The sequence below is a fragment of the Taudactylus pleione genome, unplaced genomic scaffold (genome assembly GCF_031769625.1).
Source record: "Taudactylus pleione unplaced genomic scaffold, aTauple2 ptg001781l, whole genome shotgun sequence".
In the NCBI taxonomy this organism is placed as follows: domain Eukaryota; kingdom Metazoa; phylum Chordata; class Amphibia; order Anura; family Myobatrachidae; genus Taudactylus; species Taudactylus pleione.
The window spans coordinates 1,148,891-1,162,709 of record NW_028286178.1 but is presented as its reverse complement, the minus strand read 5'-3'; the positions used below and the strand labels follow the sequence as shown (position 1 = coordinate 1,162,709).

Sequence of the window (13,819 nt, the reverse complement as noted above, 5' to 3'; positions counted from 1 at the left end):
CAATGCCGGCTGTTACGTACCCTAACCCTCCACCCCCCTAACTCTAACCATCCCTTAGGGTGCCTAACCTTAAAACTCCAGGGGTGGTGTCTGACCCAAAGTCCCCCCCTACCGGGGTTGAATAACAATAATTCACCCCAGGACTGCCTAAATCTAACATGCCCCTCCCACCCACAGATACAGAAGTATGCCAGACTGACTTCATTCGATCTGGCCTCTTTTTCGCATTCTAATGTCGGAGACAGAGTGAAAAATGATAAGAAAGTGATAAGGTGCCAGCCAATCAGCTCCCAACTATCATTTTTCAAACACAGCCTGTGAAATGGCAGTTAGGAGCTGATTGGCTTGCACCTTATCACTTTTCACTCTGTCTCCTAACAATGCTTAGTAAATAGACCCCATAATTAGCTATACCTATGGATCATTTAAAATGTGTCAATTTAATGAACACAGATGTGCACCTGATGTGTGAGATAGAAAATGTGTATTATGTGGTGACCCAGTTTTATAATCAATGGTCTATATAATATCTAAATTAATATTCTTTGTTCCTATTGTTGCTGGGATTATTGATTAGTGTGTGTGTTTATAGATAATCTAATGCATGTATCCAAAAATATGGTATTGAGAAAACAATTTATTTTTATTTTTTAAAATTATAAAAGTTTAAAAATAAATTTAGATTTTGGTACAACAATAATCTTAATACACCTTTAGCACTTGCAAAACGTGTACTGCACAGATGCATGCCTGGTAACATGGGAGAGATATACATTTATAATTGGATGAATGTATATATTTGAAATGCAATGTAGTTGTAATACTGAAGGCCAGGGTGCCGTCTGTTTAAAAGAAGCCCTCAATCCTCAAGCCAATCTAACAGTCCTAGTTTAAAGAAAATACATAATGAAGAATTTGATAATGCTTAACTTAGACAGGTAGTGAAACCATGGATATCCTTAAAACATGACCTGTATAAAATGCATTAAGTAATTAGTGTAGTAAACAACGTTATAAGTTCAACATTTTAAATTTTGAAAACATTTATAATAATAAGTTTAGTTTGTTACATATATTTAATGTTTGATATTGCATTATTTTTTCATCGCTTTTAAGGGATATAAATATATTTATTTTTAACAGGATGTAATTTTGTATCAGGATCACATCATACCAACGCTCACCATTATGGAGCCTGAATGTTGCCGCCAGTATAACTGCGGCTACAATCCAGTTATGTCAAATTAAACTGTTAACTTTTGTGGGGTAGGGTTAATCACAAGGGTGAAGTGAAGGGTTACGTATTGATGTAAGGTTATTAAAGGTTAGTGGAAGGGGATTTGTTAAATAACTTTAGACGTGTAGGATGCCACTGAGTATTCCTGGTCTGTGATCCAGAGCACTTGCCTTGTTTTCCGTGATCCAGTACAGAACCTGATTTACCTTGTTTAAGGCCTTTATACTTTATAAACGTGTATGTGTAATTTTGAAATTGCTTGACTAGTAATTTCATTTTTTTTGTTTGAGTAAGTCTTTAAATAATTATATATAGCTATTTAAACCATGTCCGAGGAGGTGAGGACACAAGAAGAATGAGCATGACCAGAGGAGGATCGGTCCAGAAGAAGCAAACCAAGACACCTCAACAATCGAGACTGTCAATGTTTCACATGATGAAGATGAGTCCGAAGATGAAGGATCAAGGCAGAGAGCCCCGAATTTCAGCACAAGGCAAACAGAGACCCTCATCGACCAGGTAATTCTTCACACCTCTCTGCTTTTTGGTTCACAGGCAAAAAACATGCACCACAAATTCAAAGATTCAACATGGGAAAAGACTTTGCAAGCCGTTTCTTCAGTCGGTAAAACAGAACGCACACCGTAAAAATGCAAGAAGAGGCTTTGTGACTGTAAAAGGGCAACTAATACCAAAATCCAAGATGGAAATGACCTGGAGAAAGAATGGGAAAAGAAGATACAGACACAGTTCGATATGGTCAGGGAGGAAGAAGTTCCAGGCAATAGCTCACAAGGTATGTATTTACGTATGTATGTAATTTAAAATGATTATTTGGTTATTTTTTTCTGTTTTTATAAGTAGTGAGGTTTAAGACTTGTAATTGTCAGAACTAAATGTCCAATTTTTATTGTGGTTATTGTATAGGAACGCCAAAGAAGAGCAGTAAAAAAAACAGACCAACAAAGAAGGAAACAATTACAATAAAAGAAACATGCAATGTACACCATCAAAAATGGAAGTAAATAATATAGTTATTTACTTTGCTTTAAAAAATTTTGAACGTTATACATAAAATTATTATTAAATGATTTAAAAATAAATATATATATATATACATATATATATACCTACAGTAGTGATCCGGCACTCAAAAGGTTAATAAGGGAAATGCTCTGGTGCCTTCCTGAGAACAGAGAACAAGTCCCCACCATATAAACAGCACAGCAAGCAGCACTCGGAGACTTTGTAGACAAATTGATGACACATTAAATTTGTCTACAAAGTCTTCGAGTGCCGCTTGCTGTGCTGTATATATATATATATATATATTAGGGATGTGCAGGCTCGGTTCTACTCGGTTCCGTTCGGTTCTTTTTACCGAATCTTATTGGCTATCCAAAACTCGTGACAGCTGAAACCCAATAAGATCCGGTAAAAAGAACCGAATGGAACCGAGTAGAACCGAGCCTGCACATCCCTAATATATATATATATATATATATATATATATATATATATATACACAGGAGAAGAGATAAAAAGAAGAGTTTCTTTTGTTGAGGAAGAACATGACAGCAAAAGTGAACCAAGGACAGAGGACGCGGCAATAACCATGTTGGACACAGGTATGCATGTTTAACCAAAATGTACAATGTATTTACTTAGTAGAGACATTGAATAATTATTGATTATAATTACTTTTTAAGCTATAAAATTTAAAGCAGTGTTTTGTCCATTATGGTTGTGATTGAAATAGTTAGTCAGAATTACAATGCAAACATTACTACACATTTTGGTCAATATTATATGCCTCACCCTCTCATTACTCTAACCCTCATTTTTTAGTGTTAGAGCCTAAAATCTCACCTAGTAAGTACAGTTAACCTAACACTCACCATACCCTATACCTAACTCTGGGCCTGATTCAGAGGTGCTTTACTATTTGTGAGAGCTCGCTCTGAATCAGGATGGATTTAAAAAAAAAAAAAATCTGCCTCTAGGCCACCCGCTTAGCTGTGAGTGACCACCCACAGATTTTCCGAGTGGCCTGGCGATGGTCGTGATCATCAGGCTTGCGACGAGATCCTTGTGGTAGGGTCTCGTCTACCGTAAGCCCGAGTGGACTTCCTCCTCTAATAGAGCAGGAAGTCCACTACTAACATCACTTGTGATGTCAGTAGGGCCGCCCACAAATGGCAGGCGTTCCTTAAGGAACACCTGTTTGTCCAGCCACCCCCCCTACAAAACAGATCGAGCTGTTGATCAACATCGACAGCCATCCCGTTTTGTAGCGAGCCCCAGAATGAGTGAATTCTCACTCGCTCCGGGGCTCGTGCACGCGCATGCCATGCTTGCGCAATGGCCAACCATCGACCCAGTTCCGAGCGCTATGTGCTCGCGAGCGGGTCTAAATCAGGCCCTCTGTCCCTTAGTGCCTAAATCCAACCCTACCCCAACTACATTAGTTAATTGGAGTGGGGAGCATTTATTTTTAGAAAGTTCGTTCACGAGTTAAAGAAAACTGCACTCTGGGTATATGTATAAATTGGACATAAATATGTAAAAACTGAATGATATGGTTAACTTTTCATCTTCATAGTGGTTAGTTCATCCAAAATTAGACAGATGTTCTATTCCCATAAAAGTATCTTTCATTGCTAAGACAATTTTATCATTTAAAGACTTGTGGATAAAATGTAACTGTGAAACGGGGAAGCTGTGCACTCGAACACTTTGCTCCAAATGTACTAAGCTCTGGAAAGTGATTAGCTGGACAGTGATAAACTACCAGCCAATAAGCTCCTAACTATCATTTTTCTAAAACAGCCTGAAACATGACAGTTAGCAGCTGAGTTGTTGGCTGTTTATCACTTTCCAGTGTATAACTTTTCACAGCTTAGTACATCTGTCCCTCAGGGACAAGCGCAGTGAGAATAGTAATCTTGTTTACTATGAAATGATTGCAGCATGATGCAAGATTATATAATATACTGGACTTCAACTAAGGTACAGGATTATAATGTTTTCTTATTCTCAGTAGATTGTAAAAGTGTATGAGAACTCCTGTTATCTGTTGTGCTTACACCCAGCAGTATGTTGTTAATGAACATTTATAATTAACTCTGGTGAATATCCACAATATTTTTGGGTGAAATCACAAAGCTGTCTCATCAATGAAAAAGACTTATGGAAATAGAACATCTAGACTATACGTGAGTACAGTACACATTTGTTTAAATTAAACTTAAAATACCTGAGAACACCTATTGCATAGTGAGTGGAGTACACAACTTTTTTATTCATCCAATCTTCACTGTGGGATTCTGCAAGAATTGAAGATTACATAAAGGGAATCTGATTTAGTACATATACCACACACTCCACTAGTGATTTTTCTTGGGCTATCAATACTCATAACAGAATATAATTTTATGACATTGGTAAAACATTAATATGTTGGAAGCTTAAAGGAAAAAACACAGGTATATCTGTTTCTAAACTAATCAAAGACTAAGTTTCTTTCATTGTACTGTTCTACATCAACATTATCACTACATACCGTTGTTATAATGTAATGTTATTAAATTTTAATATTTTAAAATTGTTTATTTTTTCTATTAATCAACATAAAAAATGTGTTTTTTTACATTAAAATATATATATATATATATCTATATAATTGTTTTTTATAATTGCAGGAGAATAAAGTACAATAGAGAGTAACATAGATACTGCATCTGGAGGACCATCCTCACCAAACTTGCAATCAAATGAAGAAAATGCACCTCAAAGAGAGATTATTCGTAAGGACCCAAAAAATATTATACATAAAAAAAATTTCAAAAGTTTTAATTTTTTAATATCTTTATTTTTATTTACAAAATTTTAACTTTGTTATATTAATAATGCAATAATAGAGCATCGTGAATGGATGGAACAGAAAACATGAGAACACGAATCGTTTGAACAAAGGAGAAGATCGGGAACGGTTTGAACAAAGGAGAAGAGAAGATCGGGATTGGATAGAAGAACAAAGGACAGAAGATCGGGAAAGGATGGGACGACATTTTAACAGCCTAGCGCAGAGCATGAACCAAATTTCAAATATACAGCTAAATCACTCATGCAGTTGGGAAACGGTAGGCCAGTACTTCGTCAAATGACTACGATTGATGTGCTTTTTAGTCGTCTCCAACAGATGGACAGCCACTTTAACCATATGGTAATGTGGCAGCATCAAGGCAACACAAACACAAGATTGATTGAAAAAAACCAACTGTAGCTGTTGACGGACAATATAAAAATAAGACCCTCTGAAGTAGATCCACATCTATTGTATTGTATTGTATTTATTGTTGTCATCAGCAAAACAAGTTTGACAGACGAAATTACATTGCACTTTTTAAAAAAAAAACAGTGAATAGCAATCCATGGTAAAGGTTATCACAAACAATTTCACGAAAATAATAAAATTAAATTAACTAAAGAGATACATTCATAGCATTCAGCATGCGCACAGCAGATGGAAGAAAACTAACCCTCAAGCGACTCCTACGTGCCCGAAGTACTCTGAACCGTTTTAAAGATGGGAGCTTATCAAAAAATTCATGAAATGGATGGCTTGGATCCGATATGATACCTTTGGTTCTCTTTAGAACCCTAAGCCCATAAACATCATGAATAGTTGGCAACTGCACGCCAATGATTTTGCTGGCGGTCCTAACAACCCGTTCCAGTGCACTTCTTTCACTCGCTGTGCAGTTGCCATACCAGATAATGATACCAAACGTCAGAATGCTCTCAATTGAGCATCTGTAAAAGTTTAGCATAGTTACTTTGCTAACTCCCGAGGCCCTCAAACGTCTTAGGAAAAACAAACGCTGTTGCGCCTTTTTAATTAGGGACAGTGTATTTAAAGACCATGTCAAATCTGCCGCAACCTGGATACCCAGAAATTTAAAAGACTCGACTGTATCAACATCCTGGTTGTTAATAGACACTGGCAATTTCTGCTCTAAACATCTCCTACGAAAATCAATTACCAGTTCTTTTGTCTTGTCGCCATTTAGGAGTAAGTGATTATCACCACTCCAAGAAACCAAATTTTTGATCTCTTTCCTATAATGGGACTCATCGTTCCCGCTAATTAACCCAACGACTGCAATATCATCAGCAAATTTGATGATTTTCACAGAATCAGAAGTCGACACGCAGTCGTGGGTAAATAGCGAGTATAATAGGGGGCTGAGAACACAACCCTGAGGAACACCAGTCTTAATCAACACTTCCCCCGACACAGCACCTCCAATTCTAACTACTTGTGGTCTATCAGTTAAAAAGTTTAAAACCCAGTTACAAATAGACCCACTTAACCCCAAGTCAAACAACTTAGATGTTAGTGAGACGGGAATGACCGTATTAAAAGCAGAACTAAAATCAACAAAGAGTATCCGAACATAAGAATCCCTCACTTCCAAATGAGCTAAAATAGAGTGAAGTGCTGCAAGTACCGCATCATCAGTGCAACGATTTTTCCTATATGCAAACTGAAAAGGATCAAAATCTGCTGGGAAAAAAGATTGAATATGTCCTAATACCAGCCTTTCAAAGCATTTCATTATCAATGAAGTTAGTGCAATTGGGCGATAATCATTAAGGCATTTTACTACCCCCTTTTTTGGAACTGGAACAATATTTGCCTTCTTAAAACATCTCGGCACTACACAATTAAAAAGGGACAAATTAAATAAGACCGTTAATATCCAACTTAACTGGTCTGCACACCCCTTGAGGACTTTACCGCTAATCCCATCCGGGCCGGCTGATTTACACAAATCAACCCGACGTAGACATTTAATCACATCATACTCCTCCAACATAAGAGGAGACTCCCCCACCCGGGGAATTTGGGGCGTAACAGAAAAACTATTCTCTTGATCAAACCTAGAGTAGAACAGGTTCAAATCTTCAGCTAATAGATTATTGTCATTGCTAATCACCTCCTTTTTTATTTTACAACCAGTAATATCCTGGATCATCTGCCACAGGCTTCTCGGATTCCTGTTATCATGACTTCTAGCTTCAATCTTTGCGGAGTAACTAATTTTAGCCCTCCTAATACCTTTCCGCAATTCACACCTGGAAGATTTCAACATTTCTAAATCACCAGATTTAAACGCTCTATCACGAGCCTTGAGTAGAGATCGAACTTCCCCGTTCAACCAAGGCTTCACGTTGGGAAATATTTTAATACTCTTTGTTACTGTAACACTATCTGTACAGCAACCGATGTAACCTAATACCAATGATGCTAGAGAGTCAATATCTATATCGCCATTTACCCTACTCTCATCAATAAACAAATCCCAGTTTGTGAATTCCAACATATCCTGTAATCTAATCAGTGCATCCTCCCGCCATATAGTTACCAGACGTCTGACCGGTCGCACTCTCCTAACTAATGACCTGTAAACAGGTATGAGAAACAGGGACATGTGATCGGATCTGCCAATATGGGGGCAAACAACAGTTTCATAAGCTGACTTGAGGTTTGTATACACCTGGTCCAAGGTACGCATGCCCCTAGTTGGAGCCGATACATTTTTATATAATTTAGGCAATACTTTCCTCAGGTCAGGTTGAAATCACCTGCTATAATAAAAACTGCCTCAACATACACAGATTGTAATTTCGCAATTTTCTCATAAAGAATTCCCAGGGCAATTGTCACATTAGCCTGAGGGGGAATATAAACGGCAATGATAATTGCCACCGAAACTTCTCTGGGCAAATAAAAGGGTCTACATTTGACAGACAGATATTCAATATCCACTGAGCAATGATTACCAATACAGATAGCATCAATACACCAGGTACGCAGGACATACAAACACAGCCCCCCACCCCTACTTTTCCCTGATGAAGAAGTTCTGTCTGCTCTGAACAGAATCCTGTTTCCAAAAGAGACCGCAGTATCCAGAACTAAGTCATTTAGCCAAGTCTCGGTAAAAATTAATACAGAGCAGGACTCCAGATGCTTCATGTATGAAAGAACTACATGTAATTCGTCCAGTTTACTAGTCAGGGACTGAACATTTGCTAGAAATAAGCTAGGCAAAGGGGGTTTGATAAAACATAAATTGAGCCTGGCTCTAGTACCAGCTCGTTTACCCCTTTTTTGCCTCCTCTCCCTCCTCCGATGCCTCTTCCAAACCTGCCTGCATCTCCAGGGATAACCGAGTCTCCAGAAATGCCCCCCTCCAGAGCGCTGCCCACCCCCATAATCTCTACTTCCATTGCCGTGCACATGGCTCTTCTCACAACTCCAGTCTCCAGACCAGCCACCACTCACCACCCCAGCTGTGACAGACCCATCCAGGGCCGCCACGCTTGCAGGCACAGTAACTCCAGGGGCAGCAGACACACAGGCTCCAGAAGCGGCAGCAATCCCAGCCACCCCCGCTCCACCCACAATGCCTGTGGCTGAGGGGTTACCCGGGGCTGTCCCTCCCTCAGAAACCTGCACAGCCTCTGCGCCGGACCCAACAGCTCCCGCAAGCGGCTCCACTCCACCAGCTCCGGAACCTGCCACTCCACTCCAAACTCCAGTCAGGCGGAGACCAAGGAGCACCTCGCGGGGGTATGTGATCCCACACCGGCCGCCGTCACCACACAGGACTCCGACAAGCAGGAACAGGAACAACCACACCACATCCGGAGCGTGCAACACACGGACACCCGGACCATAGGAATCGCCATCACCGGCACCAACGGTAAGTGCAGCCGCCGCGTATACACGCATTGCCATTGTATCCATTGTATATATATATACACACACATATATGCATATGTATACAAACTGATCAGGTTGCAATGCCATCAACATACAGTGTAGTCCAGCAAATACATGAAGAAAATAGAGAGCTTCAGATGAGGATGGAAATGGAACAGATGCAATTCTCAAGCCAGGAAGAACAGGACCCGGAACCAAGAACTGATGAACCATGATTTTTAAAGGTAAAATAGATATTTGATTGTAACCCTATAAATGTATTGATTTATTTTTTGCCGGGGGCTGAGGATGTGTTTTGTTACACTCCTTTTATTTTTGGGGGGTAAAAGATGTTTTTTTGGGCGGTATATTTTTTTGGAGTTAGACTGGGCATAAGGGGTCTGTGTCCTACTTTGGTGCGCAGGACCCTGTGATGACAGCATGAGGATATCGGGCTGAGAGTAGGACTTGGGGACAAGGTGCTGGTTGTTTTTTCTTTTGGGAAAAGATTGAAGCTTCATGCCATGTTTGTTTTCCTCCACCTTTCAGTGTCCAGGAGAAGTGGGACGGTATGAAGGGACCAGCCTGCCACTAGACAGGGAGGAACCACCGAGGCTGGCATAGAGCTGTAAAGGTGGTGGGCAGACGGTAAGTGCAATATATTCTCTGGGGCTCCCCCCACATTTTGTTTTAAGATAAAGTAATACTTGAATAAAAAAGGGATAGTCATCATCCCAGCTTAAGGGATGCTCACTGTAATTACCATTACTAGAATACAAACAGTGGCCCTAATTCTACAAGTAACACAAGTGCAACTCTGCAGTCAGATGATTCTTTCATTCTTCGTATATACATCTTAGTTACAGTGTGTGTGCAAACTAGTCACTAAAATAGGGAATGCGATTGCAATGTATACACAGACCCACCTGGAAGTGATTGACATGAAGTATCATTGGTGGGTGGTGTGGGAGTGTGGTCAAGCAAGTGCAGGCGTGTCACTGTATATGAATAAAGTTGCAGGGGTGTGTATAATTTATCCATTGCAAACCTATATGCAGCCTGAGCAATCACTGTGTGAAGGGGGAGGATTTATGTTGTGCTGCGTCTCTAAGTATTGAGCCAAGTGTATTGTGATGGCATTCATTTCAAAAACATTTCAGCGTGCGTGTGCAGGATTGCTATCCGTGCTGAATCAAGCCCAGTGTCAGCTTCCCAGCTACAGAATGCAAAATGTAGGCATGCAGAAGGTAAGTTTCAGAGGTTAAGGGAGTGTTAGGTCTAGGCACAACCGGTGCGTTAGTGTTAAGTTGCGGGAGGGGGATTTTAGGTTGAGGCACCACCAAGAGGGACTTGGGGTTAGGCACCACAGTGGGGGAGGTTAGGTACCATAGGGGGGAGGTTAGGCACCACTAAGGGAGGGTTCCAGTTAGGGGTTGGGGGAGAAGGGGAGGGTTAGTATACTTACCATGCCCAGTCAGGATCTTCAGAGTTTGTGATTGCAACGTCAGTATTTAGTGAGATACTTACCAGCCGTCAGAATTTCATACACAGAGCTATAGAAAATAGTTGGCTAAATATTTATTATACGAAAGAAGAACTGTTTCAATAATTTAGGACTGTGTGTTATTGTTTTAAATAACATATTGGAGTATAGTTAGATTTTAATCTTATTTTTTTTCATAGCTAATAGAGGAATTTGAACTAGTGAAAATGGATTTAAAAAATACAAGTCAATAAATAAAAAACATTTATACAAATACAATAACAAAATTATACAAAGAAAAACATATAATGTATTGTTTAATTTGTCTTAAGCAAAGTATTTCTTTTTTATTTGCATGAATAAGAAATAATGTATATTTCATATTTTTTAGCTTGTAAATGTTAAACTAAAATTTTATGTTGATTTGCTAAATTTATGTTGATTTGCTTTGTGAATAAAACATGGCTTGCATTATTTTTTTAACTTTAAATAAATAATAATAAACATAACTCTTTATTGTATTTTTATCAAAATATGTAATATCGACTTGCCATATAAAATTAAACATGCGTGTGTTTGTGTATACACAAATGCAGGTCCGTTTATAGGGGCAGGCGACCCATGCAATTGCATAGGGCGCTCCGCTCCTACCCCTGCTTACAGGAACGCTGGCCTCTGAAGCTACCGAAGGCTAAAGAAGCATTTACTTCAGAGAACAGCAGCGTTCCCAGTAGTGCACTGCGAGGGTGAAATCATTGTTACCCACGCGGTACAGAGCCTACCCTGCACACCCGATGGATAAAGTTAGATCAAGTCAGAGGCGCAAGGCAGCAGCAGCAGTAGAGACGCTCGGAGGCTGGAGAAGACAAAGTGGTCAGGTAAGTTATACTAAGTAGGCTGGGGGCGCAGCATACGGGGCACTACTATATGTGATAAAAACAACAGGGGACAATGCATAAGTGGCACTGCAAAAGGGTCAAAGCTACAGGAGGCACTGCATAAGGGCCAAAGATATAGGAGGTACTGCATAAGGGCCGCAAATACAGGAGGCACTGCATAAGGGCCACAAAAATGGGAGGCACTGCATAAGGGGCATAAATACAGGAGGCACTGCATAAGGGCCACAAATACAGGAGGCGCTGCATAAGGGCCACAAATACAGGAGGCGCTGCATAAGGGCCACAAATACAGGAGGCGCTGCATAAGGGCCACAAATACAGGAGGCGCTGCATAAGGGCCACAAATACACGGGGGCACTATTGCCTGAGAGCCATTGGGGGAGGCCGCCTGTGAGCTGTAGGGTTGGAATGGTAAGGGAGGGGGCTGGAGTGACACATGGAGGAGCTGAAGTGTGTATTAGGTGAACTTTGCTCTTTCAATGTATTTTATGTGGTTCTGGATTTCAAAACGTTTAATTTACCTGCTGTTAAATTTTTTTGGGCTGAGCGACGGCTTCCACAATTGCAATATTGGACTCCGCCAGGGATAAAGAAGGCACTGGGACATGCTATCGATGGGTCATGGAGTGCACCATTATCTGGGGGGGGGAGGGAGGAGGGAGGAGAGAGAGAGAGAGGTATTAAAAATGCCCACAGCAGAAAAGCAGGCCTACTACATATTTGCTTCTAAAGCTAGAGGCAGGACTAAAGACAGACATCTATATTCAAAGGTCTGTCTAGATCTAGATGCCAGAACCCCGACGGATGGCTTCCAGAATGCAGGTTAGCAAAACTATAGTAGCTGTTAGCTATGGGGGGAGGGTTAGTTTTAGGCCCCGCATGAGGTTTAAGATTAGGCTAGGGGAAGGGGGGGGATGATGTTTAGACATCTCCCTTGTAGGATTAGGATACGTATCCCGTATACACAGTATGTGAGGATATTCCCGAGTCAGCGCCGCTCACACCGCAGTCGGGTCTGCATAGACCCGGCTTTTGCGGAGTGAAAGTGGTCGCTTGGAGATGACGTCATCTCCAAGCGCCACTGAAGCCGGACCAATCGGCCGGCTAACAGCGCACTCGAGGACATCGTGACCCGGAGTGCGCTGTTCTCACAGCAGGGTTTCACGGGCTACGCCCGTGTTAAACCCTGCTAGTTAACTGGGTTGGATTGCCGGGTCACTCGACCCGGCGATCCAACCCTCTCCCCTTTTACACCAGGGAGCTGCCCGGGTTAACCCTTCAAAAACCCGGGTTTTAGCTCCGGTGTAAAAGGGTTATTACTTGCCCTCTACTAAGGGACAGGTATGGCCGTTGTAAACGGGATGGCCGGCTATTTTTAGATGGTGTATGAAGGCAGAACTCGCGCATTAGCCTGGGGTTAGCCATCTACATTGCCGTCTGTTCCATGGCGGATCTGGACAATTACGGGACTTAGCGAGACTCCTCTGACTGATGTGACTTCTTGGTTGGCTTTTGTCGGTATTGTGACAGTGAAGGGAGATTGTTTACTTGTCAGTATTGTGATCGGTATTGTCATAGTTATGGATGTTTATATGGGAAATGGGCTTCAGACTGCACACCTTGAACACACATATATATATATATATAATTGGACGTACTACCTGTGGAGACAATTGATATATGCACAAAAAAAAGAAGTACAGGTGCTCAACTCCAAATTAACTGATTGTATATAAATAAATACATTTTTGCAATGAATAGATGTTTTTGGCATAATCTTGGCCAAGGTTATGGGCCTATCCACCGCTGCCAGGTAGGTCCCTAACATACTAGGATTCAAATCCAGAGCGCAGGACATCCCCAAACTGGCCCAGCCAAGCCACCCCAGGGCACCACCATAGTAAGAAAAGTGCAGTGTAAAAGATAGCTAAGAGCAGCCTAGGCTGCATATAAAGAATGAAAATAAAAAGTGAAGTACATATATAATAAACAGTGAAGGGTTAAAATGTTATAACACATTTTAACCCTTCACTGTTTGTTTACAACACACTATGGGCCTGATTCAGCAAAGGACACAGATGCGAATTTGCACGCACCCAGTTGTTTTGCACTGCGCATGCGTATGAGTGGCAGTGCACCCGCGCAAACTGCCCAATGCGATTGGATACCGATCACAGTGAGCACGCAGTCTCATTGCACATTGATTGACAGGAAGTGACCGTTCGGCCATTACAGGCACATTAATAATTAAGCCCCTGCGATGGAAGATGCAGCCTGAGCTCTTACTGCGTACAGGAAGTTTAGCAATTCTGTGGGAGGGTCAGGTCAACCACTATTGTGTGCATGGGTCCGATGTAGAGACAAACTTCTAAACAGAAATCCCAGTGAAAAAATTGAATATATAAAAATCATGATACAAAGATCAG

General features: G+C 40.9%; 1 protein-coding gene across 1 annotated transcript in view; it reads left to right on the top strand.

The window, feature by feature from the left end:
* Positions 1–13,819, top strand: part of LOC148436381 (uncharacterized) — a 381,341-nt gene that overhangs the window by 240,897 nt on the left and 126,625 nt on the right. The gene's annotated exons all lie outside the window — the stretch shown is intronic.